Source organism: Lepidochelys kempii, chromosome 4, assembly GCF_965140265.1.
Source record: "Lepidochelys kempii isolate rLepKem1 chromosome 4, rLepKem1.hap2, whole genome shotgun sequence".
Taxonomy (NCBI): domain Eukaryota; kingdom Metazoa; phylum Chordata; order Testudines; family Cheloniidae; genus Lepidochelys; species Lepidochelys kempii.
Window position 1 is genome coordinate 106,669,669 of NC_133259.1, and position 25,198 is coordinate 106,694,866.

Genomic DNA, 25,198 nt, shown 5'->3' on the forward strand with positions numbered 1-25,198 from the left:
TGAGAGGTTTCAGAAGCACTAATTTCACTTTAAAAACAATTCTGCTCACAGAGCATATTTCAGGTCTGTCAGCTCCTACCCTGTCCAAATTACAACTAGTTCCAAATCCTGCCATTCATTTGATCTTCTGTCTGCATGTGAGTGTGACAGACGTAAGTGCTTCCAACGCACCCAGTTTAAGGTGCCATCTTAACTAAATAACACGGTTTCCGTAGTGAACCGACTTAAACTGCTTCTGCAACTGCTTTGTCTGTTGAAATGAAAAGAGATTCTAAGTACGTACTGCTGCACTAAGAGGGAGGAAGAATGGATTTCTGCTGGGGCTATGCCAACCCCACAGTGTCCCCTGGACCCAGAACTTTGCAGGGAAGGGCTATAGATATTATACAACATGGGATATTGATATTATAAGTGAGATTAATACATGCAGCAATATACAGGCATTTCATAGAGTCTAAGCACTAAATACACAGTTTTGCTCAAAATAGGTATTAGTCTTATAACAAGTGACCTAGCCTGGTCTCCAGCTACGAGGTTCTCCGTTCTTAGCTAATGCCTGCAGCCTGTCAGAAGCTGGCATCTGGCACGCCAGCATCACACTGGCATCTGGCACGCCAGCACAACAGCTGCAGAAGCAGTTCAAGCAGGGTCTGTTGGCCACCTGATGATGTCATTAGACTGCTCTTTGCTTTTGTCACTCTGGACAGTCTCGTCCCTGTGCTGACTGGCTGCTCATCCCAAACTGCTCTGTCGTCCCTTCCATTGGCTGGCTGGCTATGTAAGTCCCTCCTCACAAAACCCCACCCAAAGGGTTTAAAAGCAAACACTAACCAAACCAAAAACCATGGCATAGACATGAAGGTTGAAAAACCTGCACTCTGCTTATATATGATAGTCCTTTTCCTCTACCTTTTGCCTGTCTTGTCTATTTGAACTTACAGTTCTTTGGCACAGGGACTGTCTGCTACTCTACATTTGTACAGACCCTAGCAGTTGGCCATTGCTGAAAAACATAATAAACCATAATGCTGGGGTTTCTATTTAGTAGCATGTTTTTAACCATTTATAGATCCAAAATATTGAGCTTTTTGCTCACATTGCTCTTGGAATGAAATTTTTCACTGTGTGGGATTGACAGTGACGCATTGTTCCAGTTCATGTTAATGCCTAAAACTTAGCAGGCCAAATCCATCCTTGATGTAATTAATCAATGTCAGTGGAGTTGTACCAAGAATGAATTTAGCCCAATATTTCTCTAGTTACTGTGCTATTTAATTTAATTTGTTTATTCATGTCATGACTTTTGCAAAGCACTTTAATGCTTGCAAAAAGCACTCTATTAAATTTGCAATAAACTAAAGTATTTCTTTTTTCCCATTCCATCATTTAAAGTTTATTGCATAAAATCAGGATCTCATTTATTAAGAACGTGTCTCGTCTATTGCCTAGGCTCCACCCAGAGTCCTAGGCTAAGTACTGAACGTTAAGCTTCTGTGGTCATATTTAGGCACTTAAATAAGTGTCCACATTTTCAAAACTGCTTAGCACCCAGCAGTTTCCACTGACTTCACTTACAGTGGCTGGTGCTCAGTACATTAAGATCAGACTATATCTTTAAAGCTACAATTTAATAAACCATTTAAACACGTGCTTAAGTCCTGAATCAGCAAATTACTTAAGCACGTATTTAAGTTCCACTGAAGGCAAGTGCTTAAATGCTTTACTAGCTAGGGATGGAATGCTAAATTGGAGTCTACATGCCTAAATTTGGATTCAGAAACCTAATTTTAAGCATCTATTCTTGAAACGTTAGGCCTTAGCTGTAACCTTTAATGTGACAGTGTCTCTTGAAAAAGTCATATTTTTAATGCAAATTTTTCAGTAATAAAGCAATGATAGAGAAATAACAGAAAATGTTACACATAGTCACAGTTGTTCCTAAATAAAATGTGTAAAAAGTTTTATATATGGCTTTTGCAAGATTGTTTGCTTTATTAATATCATTACACTCCTAGGTATAACTCATTGAACATCATGTCCTGTTATTCAGGATTAATTAATAAACCACTCTATAAGAGTTTAAGCAATGTAACTTTTTCCTGATATTTTGCAGTTCAACATTGATATTCCAGGTTCACAAGAAAAATAAACTATAAATCATTTTTCTCTACTTTATAATAAAGTAATAAATAAGGTCACAAACAGTACAGTAGTTCCTCGGAGGTTTGGAACATCATGATTTAAAGCTTAAAAAGATTGAATCAAAAGTTGAATTAATCCCTAAGGGAAAAGATTCTATAAAGATTCTATTGCTAGACACAGAGCAGCCCATCTTCACTGGCATGTAGTATAGTTGTTAATATGCTGGGACAAAGGAAAATAATCTCAGCAAGAGAGAAGAGGGGAGGAAGTGAAAACATTCTGGACAATCCCACCACTTCATGTTGATCTGCTTTTCTTCCTTTCAGCTGGAAAAGCACCAAACAAATCACTTTCCTAGAGGCCAACCCATTTTTCTGAATATGTGTAGTACATGTCCTTTGCTTATTTGTTCTGAGGACATTTTTTAAAAACAATCTATACGCTCATAAACCACTGTAAACCTTCCATGTGTCATGTGCACTAAAGCCTAAACGGATGTGATTGAATTCAGATGATTTCCCTTCTAAACCTCAGCAGCAGAGGAACTAAAAGCAGAGGGAAGAGTTGCTCTTCATGTGTAGGTTCAAATGTCAAGACTTTGGAACACTACAAATATTGTTCCAAACATATCCACATGCCTATTTTGCCAAACCCATAGACATGTATCTTCCCCTCGAACTTTTTTGTGAACCAACAGATTTTAAAGACATGTGCCTCCTTTCATATTTGTTAAAAATAAAAATCTTTAAACTAGCCACCGCAAGTGGACTAGGTGAGGCAACCTCTCCATCCAAATGTAAATAGAAGTAATAAATAGGACTGAATCCTTGGTAAAGAAACCTATTGAAATAGTTTTCAATAATTGCATTATGTAGTAGTTTAGAGTAACTGTACACACAGAAAAAATTGGCGTGATGAACTCTGAAATGCAATGTACCTTTTGTGACCACATACCCTTGTAAATGCAGTATGAAACCAGTGCTTCAACTTCCTCACTGAACGGTTTCTTGTGGTATTTGCTAATAGAAATTCAGCTACCCATGGTAGCGGTAACTGGACAAAAATCTTGGATAACATATTCATCCCTTTGAAGTCAGTGAACAAAAAATGCCAATTTACTTCAGTGATGCGCATGACTTCACCCTTTGTATTTACACCAGTTTGGAAAATAGTGGACACTTATCAACCATAAATGAGCCATGTGCCTTATGTGCTTCATGATGGAGTGTCAACCACATTCGGGCCAAATGAAAGCCAACATTAAGTGCACAGAAAACCACGGTCTAAATGGTGAAATACCTAAAAGATTATGAGGCCTGTTAATTGAATAAAATGTTCGCTGCAATTTATTCTTGACACTGTACACTCCAATCTCAATTAAATTAATACTTGATAAAGTAATAAAATTGTTACAGCCATAAAGTTACAGCCCTATGCCCCCCAGGCAAGGCATTTAATCACATCTCCTCTGTGTCTTCATAATATTGACTTTGGCATCATGAAAAACATGTACCTCACAGGAAAGTTTTCCTGACTCAGTCTTATGAATACAGTGTATTGGCAGTAACCTTTTTTTTTAAAAAAAAAGAAAACCTACCACACACATGAAAAACGATGCAGTGCTTGCTCTCTTTTAACCATTTACTAGGCCCATGGCATTGTAACTATAGTTTTCTACTGTATGAATAATGTATCATATTAGCTAGACATGCTCTCGGTTACAAACTCCTGCCAGCAAGTAGTGGATAGCAAGTGCTATCACTGAATAATGATTAATTGCTCACCCTTCTGAAGGAGCCTCATTTCATAAACTGGTCACACAGCATGTTACGTGGACTGTGTCAGCTTCACATGAGGTTTCTTGCAATCACTTAATGAGACATAATGATGCACATCGCAACGATGCTTTGTTGCATGTCTTTGCGCAATGGGAGTATAGCTGGAAATCCATTTATTTACTTCTCTCATTTGCCGGTGGGTACAAAAGTTTAGCGCAGTGCTGCAGTGGTGCGGGTGGTACTGCAATGCTGATATTTTCCATAAGACCACATAACAGCTTGTTTACACTCCTAGATCATCCTCTTCAGTGTATTTTCTTTCGACAGAGTGAGCTAGCAAGCAGCAGTGGGGGCAAACCCCTGACGGGGGGTGATGGCTGTGTGGATTAGATACTTATGTGACATGTCTCCAAACCCTCTTTGATTTGGAAATCTACTGGACATCTTCTGAGAGCAGACTTGCACACAGGATTTTCAGTCTAGCCAGGTATTGGCTTGTCTGGGACGACGATACAAACAGGCTTTTTGAGTGTGACATTCTGTGCTTCCACTTCTGGCCAAAATGAGGCTATTTAGTACTACAGGCATGAAAAACAATTATCACAGCTCTTTCTGAACCCTGAAAAAGGGTTGATTTGTTTTTGGTTCATGCACTTCGTGAAAGTTAAGGTCACATTTTAGTTTATCCAAACCAGTTTGCCAAGTCTCAGTAGTGTCTTAGCACATGAGGCCACCATCCCAACCGTAATAATGCATTATAATGCCTACATTAGCCCTTCAGGTGTCATGTAAAACTGTTTTCCTCTAAGTGAACTGGATTTTATAAATTCTGAATGAATTACTAAGTACGGTTAGTTCAGAGTTGTGTATCATTCTACTGGACATATTTACAGTCTGGGCCCTCCCTCGCACACAATGCTTATGATGAATCACATCTTGCATTGATAACTGGATCAGTGCTGCTATATTTCTATGCAAGGCACAATGCATTAATTACTCCCTGTTCCTTCCAGAGACCATCAATGGCCAATTATGTATTTTCTTTATCATATGGGATCAATGAAAGGCTACTGAGGTAAGCGTAGCTAATTGGACTGTTAAAGTGCTTCCATTCCCATGTAGTAGGTATTTATCCTGACATTCCTCCAAGCCTCACTCTTGCCCTCTAGCAATGTCATAACCTCAGCCTGCACCTCGCCCTCCTGTGCATGGCAGTCATGCAAACCATGACAGATTGCTATGTGCCTTTTCACTGAGTGGAAGGCAGCCATGAGATTCCTTCATGTGATACCAGAAGCTTAGCAGAACACTGGAGGAAATCCATCTGTGTGCACTGGACCCCAGAAGGGGAACATTACAGAAGCATGTATGATATTGGCTGGCTGCTATGATATTGTGGTATACTGGCTGGCTGAATAGCTAGCCTAATCCTAGAGACAGCTAAAAGATATTCTCTTTTAGCAGAAACGGTAGACACCTGCATTTTGGTGGCTGAACATTGTATGTGGTTTATTGTATGTGGCCTAACATATGTGGTTTCACTGACTAATGTGGATCTTTGCATACTGAGAGCCTCAGCAGCTGCATTGAGATCTGTGTGCAACCTGTAATGAATGAGGACAGGGACTGGACAAGAAGCAGTGAGCAAGTAGGTTGTTCTGTATTTTGCTGCTACGTTTACACAGTGGAGGCACAGTGGAGGGAAATCTGCCCTCATCCCCGATGTCTGGCAGGGATAGAATACAACCAGGATAGCTGAATGGAGTTACAAAGTAGTCAGGTAACACATTGCTTACAAGAGAACAACAGCTTCAGGCATCATCATGTATGCCAGCATGTTCACAGCAAATGCACCTCATCGAAGAGCTCATAAAAACTCTAGGCGCCTCCTACATTTCCCCCTGCCCCACATTTCCCATTCTCTGACTTTTAGTAAGGCCATTTGCTCTGGGGGGTGTATTGATTTCTTGGTAAGAAATAAGCACTGGTAAATTCATGAGAAATTTTAAACAAGATAAAAACCAAAAATGAAGGGCCTTCATTATTAGGAAGACAATGTATTTTCTGAAAACTACTCTTAGACACAGTACAAATAACATAATGCAACATTAGACGAAGGTAGTAACACAGTAAACTATCTCATGTGAGGTACTAAATGCATCACAAGGACAGACTGGAGATTGTTCTGGCCCATCTGTGTTTGCCACATCTATCTGGCTTCTGGGCTCTGGAACACTTGGAGTTCCTTATCACTGTCCCTCTAGAAACATTGATCTCAGGACTACTATTTGTTGGCACCTAACTAATAAATACAAATAATAATGTGCTTGGTGCTGTACAAAATATAGTTCCTGCCCCAAAATCTTAAAGACAGGTAGAAAGAAAGTAAGACTTAGCCAGAGGAGGTACTAGTTTGGAGATTTCTGCAAGATCCAGAAGAAGGAATAGCCGGGAGGCTATGGGTTTTTGGGTTGTTTTTTTTTTTCCAATATATAAAATGATTTTGATTATTTTTAACTTAGCAGAGTAAGAACCAGTCATTGTTGCCTTTTGGTGATAGTGACAGTCTGGCAAAATGCTCTGCATGGCTAGCTCTGCCCCTAGTTTCCTGTGCAGTAGAAATGGTAACGGTCCATCATGTGTCCAGGCATCTCTGAATCTGGGATGGTGGATTGCTGAGTCTCCTTACAGTGACTCTGAGTGGCAAATTTCTCCTGTTCCTCTTGATTGTGTGTCTTGATATTGGCTGTGTAGGGCCCTTTGAAATGTTCATTTGTTTTGTACAAAAGCAAGTGTTGCTCAGTCTCTCTCTCTCTCACACCATCCAATTTTACACTCAACCAAGCACCAGCTAGGCGCTGCCCGGGAAGCATTCCATTTGTCAAAGGGAAATGTGTATGGATCTTTTTTCACTTTTCTCAGGCTGTCTGACCTTACTTTAGATTTGATCTCGTCGGGTGCATTTAGTCTTCTACAACCGTGCAAGCAGGCGGAATTTCCCCTCTCCTCCAGTCACAGTATATGCACATTTTACATCTATTTCACATATACCCCTTTCCTCGGGGTTGGCTTTACTAGTAACTCAGATGACAATAATGAAATATCAACCTCAATCTACCTTTTCTTCCCAAGCATGGTTGTTTGTAGGATTTTCTTGCAAGACCTCTTAAGTCTCAAGAACTAGTTCCTTCAGCCCAGAGAGATACCCCAACCCCACTTACATTTTTGATTGGTGCTAACAAGATCTACCTACCAGCATGAATTGCATCTTTACGCAAGGCTCTAGCAGCTGGAAGTAGGGTTGCTCAACAGAGGAGTACTGAATTCTTAAATCACCCATGTATAAGTAGGAATTAATGGTCTCGGTGGTAGGCTATTCTTCACCTGTGTTGAGCTACATTTTATTCAATTTATAATGAGTGGCTGCAGAAGAGCCTGGAGTTCCTGCACTGGGGGAATCCAGGGATTTTTGAACCTCCTTTATGATGTCTTGGCCTTTTTATCCAGCATACAAGGGGCAATGTGGGTGTGAGCATCTCCCCCCTAGTCTTTCCCCCTGTGCAAACATTATTCAGGGAACTTCTCAAAGTTACCCTGGGAAGATCAGGAAAAATATGCAATTTCCTAATATCTGAGACAGGTAGTCAACATCCATCAAGTTCTTCTATCAACCTAGCTCACAAGTGTCTAGCCCTTCTCTTCTACGAGGTCTTGTCTGGCAAGTGAGTAATTGTTAATGGTTTCTTAAGCTGGATGTGCTTGGTTCCTTGACAAAGTTCATACTTGACTAGTCATTTGAATGCCATTCCCAATCCCTGGTCATAAAACAGACATCTTGGCTCATTCAGCACATTCCCCTCACAGTGTTGACACAATCAGGATTTACTCCAGCTTTCAGATTTATGTAATGAATTTATTTATATATCACAGACACTTATTTGGCCTCCATCATGATCTTATCTGGGCACAAATGGTTTAGATGATACACAACAACATTTAGCCAGCACAGTATAGCTGCCAAACTCCCAGGACTTCTCATATGCCTGCAACTTTACCTGACAGTGCTGGGAAAACTCTGCCAGCAGGCTGAGTTCTAGGGGAAACCAGTACCAACCATTAGTTTTACTTCTCCTTATTCTGCGGTGCTCACTTCTGTCAATGTATAGATAAAATCTGGATGTTTGAGTGGTGGGATTTACAAAGAGAATCAGGCATTGCAATGCCAAGTGTCACAGCAGCTAACTTTTAAATGCCTAGAAAAATCACAGGAACAACACTGCACAATCCACAAAAACCCAGTTAGGTGCCTAGGCTTTCTGTACAATGAATGGGATCCACAAACGCCAGCAGGGAACAGTAAAAGCTACCCAATGGGAGATGCTGATGACGGGTGTGTTCTAAGCTCTGCCCCTCTCTCGGCTACAGGTGCCTAAGTCTGGGCTGCAGGGAGGCACCTAGCTCTGCAAAAGTGATCCCTGCATGGGAACCCGCTTCCTGGAGTCAGACCTAAGTTGGGTCTTGAGGGAATGAATTAGGTGCCTGCCTCCATCTACACATAATGGCTGGAGAAGGAGAAGGTGGTGCTTAGAACACTTGCCTAGGATGTGGGAGACCCAGGTTCATTTGCTCCCCATCTCTGTCAGAGGGGGAAGAAAGGTTCTGAACAGGGTCTCCCATTTCCTCAGGTAAATGCCCTAACAACTGAGCTATGGAGTAGTCTGATGTGGGTTCCTTCAGTTTCTCCATTGAAGCTGTGGATAAATAATGAAGGAATGATTAGAGTAGGGGGACTGGACCCAGGGTATGCCATCTCTTTGGGGCGTGGGGGTTGCCACTAGACTCCACAGAATCATTCTCTCTCTCTGGCCCACTCCATCCAGTACCTCTCTCCAGCCCTGGCCATTTCTGATCCTTCAGAGGCAGGAGAGCAACCTCCCTTGCACACCCAGAATACACAGGGAAGCGGAATCTTCCTGACCCCTGCAGGTGGGCAGCTGAAGCCATGAAGCATGAGATTTTAGAAACATAAACTGGAAATGAGCCCCAGGGATGCTGAGCCCTGCCCCGCCCACCACGACTGCATGCATACATTTGTCCAGCTCTCTTAAGTTGTTTGCCCCTACAACTCCTAGTGGGAGACTGTTACAGAACCTCACCCCTTTGATGGTAAGAAACCTTCTTCTAGTGCCAGCCTGACTTTGTTCATGGCCAGTTTATAACCATTTGTTCTTGTGCCAACATTGTCCTTTTGCTTAAATAGCTCTTCACCCTCCCTTGTGGTTACATCCCTCTGATGTATTTATAGACAGCAAGTATACCATCTCACAGCCTTCTTTTTACTAGGCTAAACAAGCCAACCTTTTTCAGGCTTCTCTCATAAGACAGACCTTCCATTTCCCCTGCTCATCCTAGTAGCTCTTCTCTGCACCTGTTCCAGTCTGAATTAATCTTTCTTCAACATGGGTGACCAGAACTATAGGCAATATTCAAGATGAGGTCTTACCAGCACTTTGTACACTGGCATTAATGCTTTTCTAGCTCTATTGGAAATGCTGAGCCAGATAGGAGTGCATTTGCCTTTTTCACGGATGCATTACATTGGTGGCTCATTCTGTGATCAGCCCATATACCCAAGTCTTTCAGCTCCTCTATTGCTTCCAAATGATAAGTCCCCAGCTTGTAGCACAAGTTCTTGTTATTAGACTCTGAATACATGATCTTACCCTTTGTACTATTGAACTTCATTCCTGTATAACATTCTGATCTTCCTTTGTAGTAATGATGCCTCCCAATTTTGTCACATCAGGAAATTTAACTAGCACATGCTTACTTTTTGTGCCAAGGTCATTAATAAACATATTGCATAAGATTGTCCCCAAGATCAATCCTTGAGGAATTCCACTGGTGACCTTCTTCCAGTTCTATAGTTCCCTTTCACACAACCTGTTGCCTTCTCCCCTTTAGCAACTTCCTTATTCACCTAACAATTCTTGTACTAATCTCCATCTTCTCTAACAACTTCCCATGTAATAGCCATGAAATTACCCAGGGTACAATTTGGACAGCTGTGTCCCCTCAATTCTCCAACCTGAAGTGCCTTTTACACTGCTTTGCTATGACAGCAACCATTCCTGTTCTGCTCACAAACAGCCTCTAGCATGTAAACTACTCCCAGTTAATTAATATGAGCACTCTTAGCCAGCCACTCCTGAATTATATTGCAGAGTGTGATGGAGTGGACTGGACCCAGAGGCCCCCTCCTGGAGGCCTCAGGATCTTGCCACACTAGTCCCAGGAAAGAAGCAATGGAGCTAACTCACGTCGCCGAAAGAGACTGCACAAGAAGCGTCCAGTCGGGGGAGGCTGCAAGGGGTTAGCCAATCAGAGGGCTGTAGGCTAGTATAAAAGGAACTGCAGCACAGCATAGAGTCTGGCAGGGATGATGGGAGAAGGGGGGGAGTGAGAAAGAGCTCCCGGCTAACTGGTGGGCCTGAGCATAAAAGAGCCCTGAGGTAAGGGTGAAACTTTGGTGAAGGCAGGGTTTCATAGAAGATTAAGGTTGGAAGAGACCTCAGCAGGTCATCTAGTCCAACCCCCCTGCTCAAAGCAGGACCAACACCAACTAAATCATCCCACCCAGGGCTTTGTCAAGCTGGGCCTTAAAAACCTCTAAGGATGGAGATTCCACAACCTCCCTAGTGCTTCACCACCCTCCTAGAAAACAGTATTTCCTAATATCCAACCTAGACCTCCCCCCACATCAACTTGAGACCATCGCTCCTTGTCCTGTCATCTGCCACCACTGAGAACAGCTGAGCTCTATCCTCTTTGGAACCCCCCTTCAGGTAGTTGAAGGCTGCTATCAAATACCCCCTCACTCTTCTCTTCTGCAGACTAAATAACCCCAGTTCCCTCAGCCTCTCCTCGTGAGGCATGTGCTCCAGCCCCCTAATCATTTTCGTTGCCCTCCGCTGGACTGTCTCCAATTTGTCCACATCCTTTGTGTAGTGGAGGGCCCAAAACTGGACCTAATACTGCAGATGTGGCCTCACCAGTGTCGAATAGAGAGGAATAATCACTTCCCTTGATCTGCTGGCAGCGCTCCTACTAATGCAGCCCAATATGCCGTTGGCCTTCTTGGCAACAAGGGCACACTGCTGATTCATATCCAACTTCTCATCCACTGTAATCCCCAGGTCCTTTTCTGCAAAACTACTGCTTAGCCAGTCAGTCTCTAGCCTATAGTGGTGCATGGGATTCTTCCACCCTAAGTGCAGGACTCTGCACTTGTCCTTGCTGAACCTCATCAGATTTATTTTGGCCCAATCCTCCAATTTGTCTAGGTCACTCTGGCCCCTATCCCTACCTTCCAGCATATCTACCTCTCCCCCCAGTTTAGTATCATCTGTGAACTTGCTGAGGGTGCAATCCATCCCATCATCCAGATCATTAATGAAGATGTTGAACAAAACCAACCCCAGGACCGACCCCTGGGATACTCTGCTTGATACCCGGAAGTATCCGGTAGCAAACTCTGGTTTGCTGGGAAGTGGTCCAGGGAACTGAAAGCTTTTTCATTAAAGGGGTACCGTGGTGTGTGGCTGCTATTTTAGGGTACCTAGGCTTGGACCCAGAGTAGCGGATGGGCCTGGGTTCCACCCACAGGCCACTGGGGAACTGGCCTACAACTGGACAGTGATAAACTCCCAGAGGAGATCTGAACTACTTAGTGGCCCAGCTGGAGAGTCTATGATTTCATTAATAGAAAATGATATGTGCAAACTTCGTTCTCTCAAATGGAGCTGCCTAAACACTTCAATCCAAATACGCACTGGTTTAGACAAAACAATAAAACAAGTTTATTAATTACAGAAACATAAAATTTTAAGTGATTACAAGTAATGAGGCATAGAAGTCAGAATTGGTTACAAAGAAATAAAAAGTAAAACACAAACTAATACCCAGCTTAACAAGCTAAGTGAATTCAAAGTGAAAAGGTCAGGCTTGACAAAGCTCTGGCTGGGATGATTTAGTTGGGGATTGTTCCTACTTTGAGCAGGGGGTTGGACTAGATGACCTCCTGAGGTCCCTTCCAACCCTGATATTCTATGATTTCTCCTCCCAGCCCCTTGGTGAGGTAGAGCGATGCTGTTATCCTTATTGTACAAATGGGGCACTGAGGCACACACAGACTAAAAGCCAGATTTTCAAAAGCATTTAAGCACCTAGTATCAGAGGGGTAGCCGTGTTAGTCTGTATCCACAAAAACAATGAGGAGTCCAGTGGCACCTTAAAGACTAACAGATTTATTTGGGCATAAGCTTTTGTGGGTAAAAACTCCACTTCTTCAGATGCAACTGAAGAAATGAGTTTTTTAACCCATGAAAGCTTATGCCCAAATAAATCTGTTTGTCTTTACGCCACTGGACTCCTCATTGTTTTTAAGCACCTAGTGAGATTTTCAAATCACTGAGAAGGTTTGGTGCTTAGTAAATCCCACTAGATATCTAGCTGCATCTTTGGGTGCCTACAAATCTTTGACATTTTGTCCTTAAAGCACTGGCCTGGGGTCAGACAGGAAGTCCATGTGGGGAATAGAACCCAGGTCTTTTAGGGCTAGCATGCTGCAAAAAAGAGAACTGATAGATCGGAGCAAAATCAAGGCGGCCAGTTCTCTGAGTCTCCAGCAAATGGTCCCAGGATGGATGTCATGGTTGACAGCATGAAAAGCAACACAGAGGTCAGGAAGGATGGAGAATGAGCATCAGATGCATCCGATGAAGTGAGCTGTAGCTCATGAAAGCTTATGCTCAAATAAATTGGTTAGTCTCTAAGGTGCCACAAGTACTCCTTTTCTTTTTGCGAATACAGACTAACACGGCTGCTACTCTGAAACCTGTCATCAGATGAGAGGAGATCACTTAACTCCCAAGGGGTGGCAGGGTCTGCCCCATGCTGGGTTGTACAGCAATGGCTGCTGTGCAATTTTACATTTTAACTGAAAAACATTTTGTTCGGTCATTTTTTGTTCTGAGTTTGAGGAAAAGGAAGGAATAAGAAAGTGTCATATGAATATCAGATGTGTTATGCCTCCAAGTCTTAGGGTTTCAGCTGTATTTAGGCCAATTCCAGAACAAAGAACAGAAACTGCATCCATAGAGTCCATAAGGTCAGTGATCATTGTCATGATTTACATTATTCACTGAGCACCATCTGTGTGTTCAGCACTGTTCAGAATATGCCAGAAAACCCAGTCCCTGAGCCAATGCATATAAGATGTGTGACTCTGGATAAGATGGCTCAGATATTTAAGTATGAGTATATAGTTATTGACCACACATGTTATCACATGTTCACTGTCATGTTTATATCTGAGAGTGGAGGCACTGATGGCAATAGAAGTTTCAGTTGATTAAGGTTTAGAAGATTTGACCCTCCAACTTTCTTTCTAAAGGAAGAGCTGCCCACAGCTCCTGTACCTGTTTATTTTCCTTTCCTGCCTGCAGTGGCCCTGACCAGTTTTTTTCTCAGCTTTAAAATACAGAATTTTTTTGGTGTTTGGTTTTAAATATTCTCCTGTGAGGACTGCAACTGAGTCGCTGTAGTGTTGTGTTTCAGAGCCTTCTGGAAGGTAAGGTTTAAAGTAAAGTAAGTTTACTTTAAACAGAAGTAAACGCAGTGTTGCCAACTCTCATGACTTCGTCATGTCTCATGATAATTGTTTTCCTTAAAGCCCCAGTTCCTGGAATCAACTGGCTATGTGATGATTTCAGCTTTCATTCTTAAAGAAAAATGAAGTTTCTAGTCCTCATGGCTGTGGCGAAAGCTTCAAAATGTGACCCCAGTGCACCCTAACGGCTCAAAAAGCAGAAGGCAAATAAAAAGAACCAAAGTTAAATGATCTATTTCAAGCTTGATGAACTACAAAAATGTGATAGGAAGTAATTTAGATTTTTCTACAACTGTTTCAACTGTTGTATTCAAGAGTTAGTAATAAATAATATACATTAAAATTTTAAACTTAAACAGTGTTCCTTAAGTGACTTGGCACAAGATGTGAGAACATGTTAGGATTAGAGCTGAGTGGGTCTAATATTTATTAAATGCTCTCTTTTATATAGGAATTAGATACAGTGCTCCTATTAGCTAATTTCTAAGTAATCTGCAAAATAAAAAAAACCCAAAAAAACCCTAGCGATTTCAGGTACCTAAGTAGCCCTTGGAATCACAGTTAAAGTTTCCCCTGCCAAAAAATCTGAAATGGTGCCTCTGTAAAATTTTATAACTTTACATACGATGTTGCCACACATATTTTACCAGGACAATAATGTTCAGCAGATTATAAGCTTTCAAATGACACCTCACAAGGCATACTCTGTACAAAATTTATCATAGTCTCGTAAAAAGGGTGAACATAATGGTACAGACTGTCACAGTATCATGTCACATGCTTTACTTATGTCCAAGTATATTAGACCTTCTGTGCTCACTGAAAACACATTCTCCACTGTAACTCAAAGCCCTTTGGTTCCTTTTGCCTTTGCTGTAACTTGACCCCTTCTGGACTCTTTTCTCACTGGTGTAACGAGTGGTAAAGTATGCACTATGTAATATCTTGCAAAGGCAGAGCCCATGTTGCCTCTTTGAGAAGGGTGTGGTGTAAATGGATTGCTACTGGCACTATGCTGTTGGGGAAACTGGACTACTTTGCCAAAAATTCATGTAGTCAGTCATATCGCTAAGTTGGTACAGCACTGGCATTAGCTAGAAAGACCAGCTGGTTTGGTATGTGACTTTAAATGAGAAGCAGAACTTAGCAGAACTATTTCTGTGGACAACTGAGATAATGTTGCTATATACTATACATCTTGTTCTGAGTACTGGTAAGTGGAAGACTAAAATCCATCCCACTCTAAGAACAGAGGTAATTGTGGGTTAGGAGATAATATACTTTCAAACATATACGAGTAGCCATCGTAGCATGTGACATTGGGCCTGATTCTCCCTTTGCTTATATTAATTTTGCACCATTGACTTCAGTGGAGTTATTCCTGATTTACACCAGTATGCATTAGAGAAGAATCAGGCCCAATATGTTAGGCCTATGAACACAGCATAAATTTGGGTCTCAGTAGTGCGCAAAGGACAAGGCCATCCAATAGAGTACTTGGTTTAGAGATTGCAGCATGTCACGTGTCCTTTGTTCCCTTATCTGCTTTTTCTTTCATTTCCCCCTTAGCTCTCCTGTTTCTGTCATAACTTTATCTTTGGCATGGTTTCCCAGGACGCTCTCTTATTCACCCTTAATATCAATCTAGATTTAGCTATAGGCACCCAGCTGCTGATCTTTACTGTGCATTTTACAGCTTGATTTACTTCTAAACCTTCATTGCAAAGCTGCTTCTTATTCTTATTCTTGCTTCTTATGCAATAATTTTTGTTGGGGAACAGGCCAATTACCCTAAACAGCAAGTTTACACAGCAGAACAACCTCAGTGTGATCAGACCTTCTTGATTTGTTCTGTATGTTATTAAGTGAGCTGATATTATTGATGATTAATAATTTGTTTCCCTGTGGATTCTTGCCTTTGGTGCTTGCATATTGACTTTGACATTGCAATGTTTTGTTATGCAAATCTGAGAAATAGAACTAAGAACAATAACTCACTGAATATCCATACCTTCCTTCATGGTCACACAGAGGTCCAGGAAACTCATAGATAATAGAGCCAGCATGCTTGACACTTCAGTTCATGCAGATCATTTCCCTGTATTAGTCCATACTAGTGGCAACAGTGCACAGAAATATCCTACACTATGCACTGCTACCTTTTAATAGACATGGGGTGGAGGGCAGGGGTGTGTTTAGTACAAAAGGCTTTTAAAGGGTATGTCCAAAAAAGGAGAGTCACTGCTGGTGACAGCAAAATAGGAGTCAGGCTTTCAGAAGAAAAGCAGATGTTTCCTTGAAATAATAAACCACACAAGCACTTCCTGCCATGTATAGATGTATTACCATTCTACAATAAGTCATTTTACAATGCTCCTATTATTTACTTTTTCCTCATATTTATCAGAGACTCAAGTTTGTGTATTATATAATACAACTATTAAAGTCTTCTGCTCTTCAAGTGGTAATAAAATTGCTCTGAGGAAACTAGAGGTTGTAAAAATAACGTTTTATGAAAGCAGTTGTTGGATAGTCCATTTCTTATTTAGGATACATGTACTCTTTTCACCAGAGAGCATGCCAGTAATATGAAGGCTAAACTGTTTGTTTGCCTTTTTTTCCACACATGCTTGTTCAGGGACATGCATTCTTAAAGTGGGCTTTAGTTAGCCCCTGGCCTTTTGGGCATTCTTTTAAAATATGTTATTGCAATAGTAACAGATTAAACGAATTAGTAAGAAAGAAGCATGTTTCAGCACTTAAGTTAATTGAACTGTTACAAACTAAATATGATTCTAAATTGTTTCTGTATTTCAAACCTCTTCATGCATGCAGATAAAATGAAAAAATTACTAAATCGTTTTGAAATGTGCAAATCAGGCATACAATACTGACATTTAGATCTGTGACCTGATCACAATGTGGTAAGTACCTTCAAGAACTTTGCACATTTTAAAGTTGTCATACAAAACCTTTGAACCACTGCTTGATGTGATATTCAATAAGTGGAAGGCAGACTGCAATCGAATTGTGGAACTGTCTGCATCAGAGTTTTACTACCAATTTACCCAGAAAATAATCTTTCCCTGATTCATTTCATGCGCCAAGTAAGAAAGAGATTGTTGAAAGGAGGAATGACTTAATGTATAAAATACCATGCTTTAACCTATGGGACTCTGGTCTGAGTTCAATTTGTGGTCCTAACTGTAATGAGCAGCTCATTCCCCAATGACTAGTAGTCCATATCGTTGAACTACTACACACAATTAGGTACAATTGGCTATCTCTGCATCGTAGAAGTTGAAGGGTAGCATGGAGACTAAATCACGTCTGTCAACCATAAAGTAGGATGGCCCTTTCTAGGACCGTGTGACAAATAATAAAACATATTGTTTCTTTATTTCAGCATTTCTCTGGAACAAGGAAAATAAAAGATGGGAAAGGCTCATTCTCTTATAATGAAAGCCAGATGGCAGCGCTAATTTGCAGCTATTCTTTTTTATTAAGAAGCTAGCGACTACTATAACCAGCAGAGTGTTGGTGAACATACTGGTACAGAGAACAAATGCAAAAAAAAAAAAAAAGCTGGAAATCCTGTTGCTTGGAAGCCTGGGCAAGATATCTACCTAGCTATTTGTCTTCCATGACCACCATATCTAAGGACTTGTCTACACTGGGGTTTCAGCATGTTTCCACTCTGGGCTAAGTAGCAGTGATACAAGGACACTACAGTGGTGTAAACCAGCTCTACAAGTAGGGGTTGTACAATGAGGAAAGGAGAAGAGAATGGCTGGATGGGCTGAGTGAAAGAGCAGCAAAGAGAACTGAAAAGCATTAGGAGGCACAGTGGGCTGAAAAGAGCAATGAAGCTGAATTGCCAATCACAGGAGCAACTGAGGCTAGAGGGAATCCTAATGTGGTATAAAGCTGGAGTCAATTTAAGTCAGTTGGAGCTATTTCATTATACCCCACTTGAGGATATGGCCCAAGATTTAGGAAAAAATAATTAGTGATATTTAGCCATCCATACCTTCAAACATATGTTGTTGTTACAAAAGAAACATAGCAAATTGCGAAAGAAAGTAAGTAACATATTATACCTTAGATTCTAAACTACTGTTCTGTCGTATTTACCAACTCCCTGAAGGGAGTTCCCAGACTTTTTTGCAGATTTTTGGCCCTTCTCAGGGAATCCATTAATTTTCATGACTAGCTGTACTTGTCCCTTTCATCTTAGGAAGAAAAGGCTGCACTTGGATGTAGACTGCAGCTCTACTTTTTTTAACTACTGGAAATGAGTTAATGAATGCAGTCACAATTGTGGGTACCATTCTCATTCCTTACTGATATCAACCATACTCTAACAATGAATTTCAAAGTGCTGCTGATGTAAACTCTACCTGAAGCCTGTTTGATCTCAGATAAGTATCTTCATCTCATTCTTCATTTCAAGAAAAGAAAATTTTACTGCACGGCAACATATTCATCTGCTTTGGGTTCAGTTCAAGATAAGCCATGCTTTGCAGAAAACCTAATTAATATCAATCACATGGAAAACAGAAATCGGAAGGAAATGTGCTTTCATTTCAGATCACCCATGATACGTACGCAAAAGGACATACCAATTTGCTTTATTGTGGAAGTACCAGAAAAAGACACACTCTAGTTATTGAGATTGTTATTAGAGAACGCAGGCCTAATTGTGTTCTCATTTACACTGGTGTAAATAAATCAGTAACTCCACTGTAGCCAAAAGATTTACAGTGGTGTAAATCAGAGATGAATTGTAGATTCTGTTGCAATTAAAAGAATGTATAGTCAGAAGTCCAACAATAAAATAGCGCACATCATGTGTTACGTACTTCACAGAAAAAGAAATGGTCTCTTTTCTAAAAGACCTTACAATCTAGGTTTGGGATAAATATTCATGTGCCACAGAAGTGCCACCAACCCAAATCCAAGTTTAGCGCATTCCCATACCTCCCCCCCCAGCTTTGTGTACTGGTTACCTTCCCAATCTCCTAACAGAGTGCCAGAAAGACTAGTAACTAATACATACGAAATACAACAATTCGAGAAACTGCTTTCACTAATGTTAAAGAGGAGTTCAACAAGTATTAAGAAAAATATATGCTGGGTACAGATGAGGTTACAGACCTAGGGTCGGTTACAGACCTAGGGTCAGACGCAGACCTTGTAAGTGAGTCTCAGGTTAATCTCCCTATCTCTTACTGAATTTATGTTGGTCCTATAATTCTAAAATATTAAGCTGTAAATAATGAGATGTGCATAGCCAGATGCAATTTATATATTTTTGCAAGTAACTGGCTTTGAAGCATAATATGTGTGTTTGACAAAATAAAACACAGTTCTCTACAGTTAACTATTTACAAATGATTAAAGATTAACTTCTAATAACATCCTCTCTCTCATACTTTTATATTTTTACTGAATGTTATGAGAAGAGTCTATACAAATTGTGTGTTGTGTAGAGGAATTCCTCCAGATCTGGCATATTCCATTCAAATGTGGACATAAGGGATAGACAAACCTGTCCAGATAAAATGACTTCTCATACATTAGCTGGTTGCAGAAGGTGAATTTAAACCAAACTTTTACTGAACGTCAGGAATTATTTGACTAGCTGATTTTTTTCACTCTGGTTTTAAGATAGTACCAAAAGTACTGAAATAATATGAGAAAATTTGTTTGTACTTCTCATGGCACTTCCAAGTGAGACTAAAAATGGAAGTCCAACAAATTCCATGGAAAAAAAATCTATTCAAGAGATTTCCAAGTCAGCTTTGCGTATTCAAAAAATATGGCTAGCTCATATAAACCTCTAGATAAACATCAGACTTACCTGAACCAAATCTGATTACTGCATTTGTTAAGGTTTTGCCTCTTTCACGGAAATACAACTAAGCCTTTTTTTCCTTCTTGCAACATTTACCATTTTGCGTGAGGGAAAGCACAAGACTAGCCAGTAACAGATCTGCTGCTTGGTCCCTCCCTCATTTAGCTTCACATAAACATACGAGATCATCTTTAGTAGATAAAACTGCCATTCTGAGCACACCCAATGAATAACATCTAAGATTTGACAAAATGGAGACGCCACTCCGTGTTTCTGGAGCTCCAGTTTTACCAGTACAAGGTACAAGTAAGTCCCATGGACTTTGTGTCCTGCAGGGGGAAAATGAGGCACCAGGCTAAGGAAAGGCATGTTCTTAATGGTCATCCATGCTGTCCTTTTTGAAATTACTCCAGATGATACCAACAATGTGGCAGGGGAGAAACAGAATTTTTTTAAAAAAGAGAGAAATTAGTTTTAAATTGCTCATTTAGAATTGCTAGTTTCAATCAATGACAATTTTGAGAGATTAAATACATTCCAGAGTAACCTGTCAAAGAAAACCCTGCAGTTGCTGACATTCTCAGAGGTTTTTTTAATAAGATCAGGGTCAGTGATGGGAAATAAGCAGAAAGATGAATAGGATGTCAGAATTAAATTGAGTTCCAGAAGAGTTATCTCAAATTCCCCAGCAAAAGGAGCTCATGAAACTTTGTCTCAAAGTAGATGGTTAGTGCGTGTTTCAGCTTAGATGGCACTGGGAAGGCTGATGATCGTCTCTAGAGGTATTAGCAACCCATGCTTTTTTATCAGCTTGAAAAAACACCTCCTTCCTTTGAATTCTGGGAGAGAGAACTTTCTACTCATTTTACATCCTAATGATTCCTGCTGCAGCAAGCTTTCAGTTTTATACAGGAAACCCAGATTAATTGTTGTAACCATCTGACTATCCATTACAATCACAGGATGTACATCTTGTTAAAGTTTCAGACTTGTTGGAGAAAATACAAATTTTTAATAACCCATATGTCCATGGATTTTTGTTTCAGTTATTTTATTAAATATTGTAGCACTTTCTATTGTAGAGTTTGAACATGCTATAAATCCACTATTGACCAGTCTTGTTAATAATCATCCATGTTATCAATAATCAAACATTCAGTGAGGCAAAAAAGATGGACACCGAGGACTGTGGACTAATTAAGGTTTTTGAATAATAATATTTTGGGCTTATTTGGTAACAGAGTTTATAATATGAATGTATCAATTCTTTATGGTAATGCTGTCTAACTATATTCTAACTGGTGGCTAAAACCCTACTGGAACACTGCTACAAATATCGAATGGATCGATTTCTTAGTGGACTCCATCCTCCACATCATACTAGAGCTGGGTTCTCCCAAAGATGTTTGGGTTCTAGAAGTTATTTAACCATACAGACCCTAAACTACTTCATAACTTCTGGGTTCTCGAATAAGGTGCTCCCTTATTAATACTCTCTAAAGTTCCCAAGTGGTGTTGCTGCATGGATAGAGTATCATTAGTTTTCAACAGTTAGACATGGAAGCGATCTGTAAGAGTTAAGGCCCAGATCCATAAAGCAACTTTAGGTGTTCCGACACTGAGCATAGCCATGCCTAACTTTTAGGCACTTAGGTACCTAACTCAGGCTTTGTGAATCGTCACATTGTTCCTGAGATTTTCTATGTTGCCGATAGGTGAGAATAGGGAGAGAGAGGTGCCTAAGAATATGATCCATAAAAGCCAGCATGTTAGTGAGGGAGCCACCTAAACTAGCCAAATGGAGATGTTGACAAGAGTTATGTGTCCTAAGTCCCGCCTCTCTCATGGAGATAGGCATCTTCCTGCAGGTTGGGTTTAGATGCCTATCTCTGCTAGCGAGCCATAGCCCAGAACCCATCTCCTGGCATCAGGCAGCTTCAATCATTTATTGTGAGAATGAGCGAGGAGCATACATCGCTCCACACAACAGGCTGTGGGGTGGGGGAGCAAAGGTGGTTGTAATCCCCCCTCATCTTATAATTTTGAGGCTAGTGGTTAGAGCACTTGCCTGGCCTGTGGGAGGCCCAAGTTCAAGTCCACATTTTGCCTGAGGGAGAGAAAGGGGTGGGTGCCCTAATCATCAAGCTATAGAGTCAATTTCACACTGTCCCAACGACTCATTCAGTATTTAATCCACAGTGGAACAGCTTCCTCAGCGAAGACTGAGTGAACCCCACATCAGAATACCCCATAGCGCAACAGTGACAGATCTCTGTTCAACTTGTTTCCCTCAGGCAGAGAAGAGGATGGAACTTGGGTCTCCCACATCTTAGGTAAGTGAACTAAGTAAAGTTTTAGGATGGGCAGCACCATCACCTGTTTTGCTGCCTGCTGCAAAATTTTGAATGGGACCTGTTTGGATAGGCAGCCTCTGAGCACACCTATCAAACTGGGCCCCCATGGGTGTGATGGGTGCTCCCCTGCCTACCTTTCCTCAGTTTGTAGATTGTGCAGGGACATAGGCATCTGGACGCTCAGAGGGAGGCAGCAGTGGGCATGCCCAGGATAGAATTTTCGGCACCTGGGGAAATTTTCCAGTGGAAATTTAGGAACCTACAGGGTGAGGTGGCAGCTGAGTGATGGTTTTGTGGAGCTCATTGCCTAAAACTGGGACTTCTTGTATATTTTTGTGAATCTTGATCTAAGTAGCATTATTAATAATACTTTCATCGACTTAGAGGGAGCTAAAAGTAAGCAGGGTACACAAGCTGAGGCGTAAGTATGGGTATCATCTTACTCATATGGGAATGACTATAGTAACACCTCTGTTAAGCTTTTGAGCATATTCAGTGAGAACCAGTATAAAGCAGGAGTAGCTCACTTGCGGTCTGAAGTCTCCGGAAACTACAGCAGCCAATTTGAGCTGGTTGTTTGTACGAAGAAATGTTGTGCTTTCTCACCAGCAATCCTGCCGAACAACACAGGGGCAATGCTGGTGAAGAGGGTATGCCAGTATGGAGGCAGAGAAAAAAGAAACACAGGGCATAGGGGCATAGGGGCACTGGCTTTCTATTTGTGGCTCAGAGAGCAGAGTGTTTGCCTACTGATTACATATACCATAGCCAAATGTTTGGGTTATCTCTGGGGCTTGAACACAGCACTTTGTGTGTTAAAGAATGAGCTTCTGCCACTTGACATAGGAGTACTAGCATCAAACTTCTATATGTGGGAGCCTGTAGTGGGTGACAAACTGTGTGGTAGCATGGTTAAAAAGTACCTAACTCAGCATGGTCCTTCTGAAGAGAAGGGTGGCAAAGTAGCTTCATTCTATTAGAAAAATGTTTTTTTTCCCTAGCTCTGCTCAAAGTGTCCTTCTATGAGTGCTCAGTTATCTTACCCATGAAGGCGAATGACTGTTACACCCTAAATTGCAATTGTAGGCCTTGATTTTTAATAAGGGCTGTGAAGGGCAAAGAAACACTCTCAGGGATCAGTGGAAGAGCCGGAGACAAGGGCTTGTGCTGTCTAGGCTGGCAATTTAGAGCCCCTTCCCCTAGACTACAAGGCATCGTGTGGTTCTCTCTCTTTCTGATTGTGTTTCTCCCAAATCCTATGAGGACTAGAGCTTTCCCTGTCTTGTCTTTGTATAACTGCCTACAGCAGGAGCCAAAATCATATTATTTGTGAGTTGGTAACACTTCTGTACCTTTTTTCTGCTTTACTTATTAATCCCACACTCTGACTGGTTTGTGTCTGTCTTGAAACAGAACTGAGTAGGCTGTGTTTGAATGCGACATTGTATAGGGAAAACCTATGCGGAGATCAGAAAAGGAATTATTCCTCTGAAAGGCACAGCTGCTTGCAAACCACAAAGTGCACAGGTGTGTGTACTGGCTACATTAGCCTCCAGGATAGCTAAGAATCTATCTTTGCCCACCTGGCTGAGGCCACTTCCCACCCCACCTGTAGTGTCTGAGGCTTTGGCATTTCTGAACTCATTCCCTCTGACCAAGATTCCACTTGTCTCAGTTAAGAGTTCTCCCTAGCCCACCTACAGAGTGGGAGCCATAGGCTGTGTAGTAGCTTCCTGACCAAAGCTGGTGTGGCAGCAGCCATGGACCCCTCTACCCTTGTCCTTCCCACCTAGCTCAGGGTCACTGTGAGGTGCTATGGTAGCAGCCTGGGTTCCCACCATGGCCGAAGCTGCTGCTCCTCCTTCAGGATGCTTCATACCAGCAGTATTCTCCTGCAGCCTGTGTGCAATGACAGCATGGCAATGCCATTTTGTAATTATGATTCCCTGAACCAGAGCCTTAGGTATCAGCCTAGTATTTAATCTGGCCTTGGTGGCGCATGTATCAGCAATTGCTGAAATATTTTTCTGTGTTAACAGGTTTTCAAGAAAAGTCAGGTGGCTGCTCAGGAAGTTTGCTATTTAAAAATCTAATGACTTTCATGGTTAATCCTGTTTCTTTTGTAGCAGATTTATCTCTTTTGATAATGATGTGAGCTTGTATGTAAGTGTGAAGGGCATGAGTATATACCAGGTAAATCACTCAGGTCCTCTATTTGATCATGCAGATCTCTGATCTCACACAGACCTGAAACCTTGCAAGGACTATAGCATTTATTTCAGCGACAGAGCACTTTTGCTGTCTCACATTCTCTGAGTTGAAATGAAAATCACAGGTTCATCACTCCGCGAAATACATGGATTTTTTTGTACCTTTCTTCTTCCTATTCCTTTCATTCTCTTTTTCCAAGCTACCCCAGCTATATGCATAATAATACTGGTGCCACGCTACCACTCTACATGACACTGAATCCGCACCTGGATTAACACTGGATCAGCACTGAGGGGCTGATCCTGCTCCCATTGAGATCAAATTCCCACAGATTTCATTAGGAGCCAGATCTTGCTATATATGTCTGGATTCAGCCTTCAGAGAATGGGAGTGGCCAGGTTATAAAGAGGGGCAGTACAAACATCCAAAACATCTTAATAGAAATTCTAAAAGCAAGTTCCACAGTACAGTAATAGAAAACCACTGAGCAATCTGAATTTCTTGAATGCCAACAATTTACTGAATTTACCATTTTTTTCAATGAAAAACTGATTAGCTTAAGACTTTGACTATATTATGTATATAACTATTCTTTCTAATTTGTGAATGTCAAGTCAGTTTGAGAACCGTTTTGGTTTTACTGGAACTGAGATGGCCTCAGAAATAGCTGAGCCGTATGACCGAGTTATGACCCATTTCTCAACTCAACTAGAGTTCAGAAAGAAAAGCAGAGCAGAATAGATAACATTAGCACACAAAGTAGATCACCATTTCAATCGGAGATTGTTTGGTCTCTAAACAAAGTGGATATTATATGAGCAAAATTGAGACTCTCTGAGAAAAAACTAGATTATGGCAGCAACTCGCATAAATACAGCAAAATCGAAATTTCTATAGAAAACTGCAATTTAAAGGAAAAGAAGAATAATTTTTCATCCACTTAATAACTGGCATGTAAATGAATAGAAGTCAATTTTTTTGTATTGTATTGCTTCTCTATTGAATTAAATCTGTGTCCAATTTAAAAGATTCATTTTATTCTGTCAGTCTTCTGAGCAGCTATTCAGTAGTCTATCAACACAACAGAATTTCTGTATGCTGAACGTTCTTCTTCATTTTTGCATTGTATCTCAGTTGTTCATTATAGTGGTGCTGCTAGCATAGCTAAAGACAACAGTGTGTCAAT